Below are 3312 nucleotides of genomic sequence, written 5' to 3' on the forward strand. Positions count from 1 at the left end.
CTTATCTCAGTGGGTGCATTGGACTCTGGTGGCTGCAAGATTGTTACAGAGAACGGAGTGAAGAAGGTTGTTCGAGGTTCCCTAACAGTGATGAAGGGTGTTCGTCACGGTAATTTATATACTCTCTCGGGTACGACGGTGACGGGAGATGCAGCAGTTAGAACTGAAGGAAGTGGTGGAGACCCATGTGAGCACACACGGTTATGGCATAGGCGGCTTGGGCACATGTCAGAGAAGGGTCTAGTTCTGCTTGGTAAGGAGGGTTTGCTGAAGAATCTGAAGAAACCTTGTATGGATTTTTGTGAGGATTGTTGATAATCACATTTTATTACAATTTTATACCCTCATTATCTATTTTACATGAATAAATATACCATTAATAATTGTTGTTAGATTAGTTTGCACATAATTGAATGAAAATATAAATAAATATTATTAAATGTAAAAACCCCTTAAAAATCTCTCTTCTCTATTTTGTAGCATTTTTGAAGCCACAAAATCAAGCTACTTGAAGGCCCAAAGCCCATCAACAAATAAATACACCAAGAAAAGCAATGGAATGGACTTGGATGCAATGAGTTGGAAAGATTTGGATTTGGGTGCTTAAAAAAAGAATTGGATTTTTATGCAAAAAAATCACAAGCTGCTACAGTGGACCGGACTTAGCTCTTCTATTTTGATTTTCAAAATCAAATACATGAGCCGGTTGCAAACAACAAGGAAGAATGGGCCGAAAAATCAAATGAAGAATGCACTTTCATCCTTGAGTTGGAGACTTGGAAAATCATGAAGAAATGGGCCGGACATCAAACTTAGTTGCTGCTGGATTTTCACAAATGAAGAGCATGGGCCGGTTTCATTTTCAATTTGGAAAATGGCTTAGCTTAGCTGCAGATAAAATGAAGAGCATGGGCCGGTTTCATTTTCAATTTGGAAAAAGACTTAGCTTAGCTGGAGATGGACTTGATTTTGAAAATCAAAATCATGTGGACCGGACTTGGCACATGTTGGACTTGGATTTGATTTTCTTTGGAAAATCAAGTGAACATGGGCTGCATATTTTGATCTTAATGAAACCGGACTTGGACTGCTACAAATTGGATTTTTATTTTTCTTTTGAAAATCAAATAATTCAAAGGTGGAGATTGTTACTTGGGGCTCAAGACAAATCCAATGGCTCCTATTCATTGAAGATTACTATAAATAGGGGTAGAGAGTGAGGGGTTAGAGGTGTGAAAATTTTGTAAACTCCTTTTGGAGAGGAGGGCTACTCTTAATTGAGAAGGCCTTCCAAAAATTGTAACTTTAGTTGCAATTAATAAAAATAATTTTTTCCTCTTTAAATTTGTTCTTTCTCCTCTTTGTTGAATGATGAGGATGGAGATGAAGAGCAATTTGAAGGTTTGCATTTCTTTTCTCTTTTATTTCTTTTTAGTAATTTCTTTATTATTGCTTATTAGTTAGATTTAAATTCATGCTTGTAGTGTAGATTTACTTTCTTGTCTTTTTATTTTCTTTTTGCACTTTAATTTGTAGAGTAGATTTATTTTTCTTGCATTTAATTTCTGCAATTATTTTGTAGTTTAGATTTTTATTTTCTTTGTAATTAGATTTATTTCTTGTTCATAGTTTAGATTTTTCTTTTCTTTTTAATTTTGTAATTAGTCTTCTTTTTCTTGTTTTTATTTCTTAAGATGTGAATTTAATTCTTGTAGGAATCTTAGAATTGTATGAAACTAGTCTAATTTCTTTTATATTATATGAATTATTCTCTTGCACTTAAAATGTTCATGTTTAGGATAATCAACTAGAGAACTAATCGGTAGAAGAAGAATTTGATAATCTATGCTTATCTTAAATGGTTTGATAGGTTATGCTTATGAATTCTAGGATTATTATCATGTTGTTGTTCTTATCATGAATAGTAATTTTAACTTAGATGATAATTTGATAGGTTACACTTTCCTTAAATGGTTTGATAATCTATGCTTAATAAATCTAAGTTGAAATATGATAAAAAGAGAATAGTTTATATTTTGTAATTGAAATTGGTTAGTGGATTATATTCTAGATTTCTTACCTCTTTTGAATCCTTCATCTTAACTTTCTTAAATTTTCTTTTCATTTTTGGTTTTATTTCTTGATTTTATTAATTCATATTTCTTGCCTTATGATTTCATTTATTCTTTAATTCTTCCTTCTCTCCTCTAAAATTCAATTTATTACCTCTTGCATATAAATCAAAACAACCACTCATACAATCACACTTATTCTTTATTCCTAATTGTCACGCACAAAATATAAGAACCAAGTTTAATAATCTCTTAAAATCACCTTCTTCGTGGGATCGATATCTTTTTATACTATAACTTGATAAATTGTGCACTTGCAATTTTGGTACATAATTATGCCGCATCAATTGTGTGTATAGAAAGGCGCACAGGGTCCAATTCTTGAAAAGCAATCACAAGAGCAGAGGTATACTAGATTATGTGCACACGGATGTTTGGGGTCCGGCTCAGACAACTTCCAAGGGTGATTCCAGGTATTTTGTCTCGTTCATAGACGATTATTCAAGGTATGCTTGGATTTATTTTCTTAAGCATAAAAATGAGGTATTCAAGACATTCAAGAAGTGGAAAGCAATGATTGAGAACAGGACAGGCAAGAAATTGAAGACACTGAGATCTGACAACGGTACAGAGTATACAGACGGTGCTTTCAAGGAGTTCTGTGATCAGGAGGGCATTGTTCGACACTGGACAGTTAGGTCAACACCACAGCAAAACGGGGTCGCGAAGAGACTGAACCGAACATTGCGGGAGAAGGTAATGAGTATGCGATCTTATGCTAGATTGGGCAACGAATTGTGGGCAGAAGCGGTGGCTACAGCATGTTACATTGTGAATCGTTCTCCACATTCGACATTGGATGGTGATACACCCTATAGGGTGTGGTTAGGGGAACATGCGAATTATGAGAGGCTCAGAATTTTCGGATGTACCGCCTATTATCACGTCAACGAGGGAAAGCTTGACGCGAGGGCCAAGAAGGCGGTATTCTTGGGGTATGCAAAGGGCGTAAAAGGCTACCGCCTTTGGTGTACAGAAGATTCAAAGTTCGTGATCAGCAGGGATGTTACCTTTGATGAAAAATCCATGATTGCTAGGGCGCCCAAGGATGATGGTGTTGGGACTGTTGGGACTTCAAAGTCCCAGGTTATTGAGATAGAACCTAAAGACCAACCAGGTTCTAGTCATGTTCAAGTGGAAAATCAGGTAGATGATGAGCTTGAGCAAGAGGAGGTTCAGC

The sequence above is a fragment of the Asparagus officinalis genome, chromosome 6 (assembly GCF_001876935.1).
Source record: "Asparagus officinalis chromosome 6, Aspof.V1, whole genome shotgun sequence".
In the NCBI taxonomy this organism is placed as follows: domain Eukaryota; kingdom Viridiplantae; phylum Streptophyta; class Magnoliopsida; order Asparagales; family Asparagaceae; genus Asparagus; species Asparagus officinalis.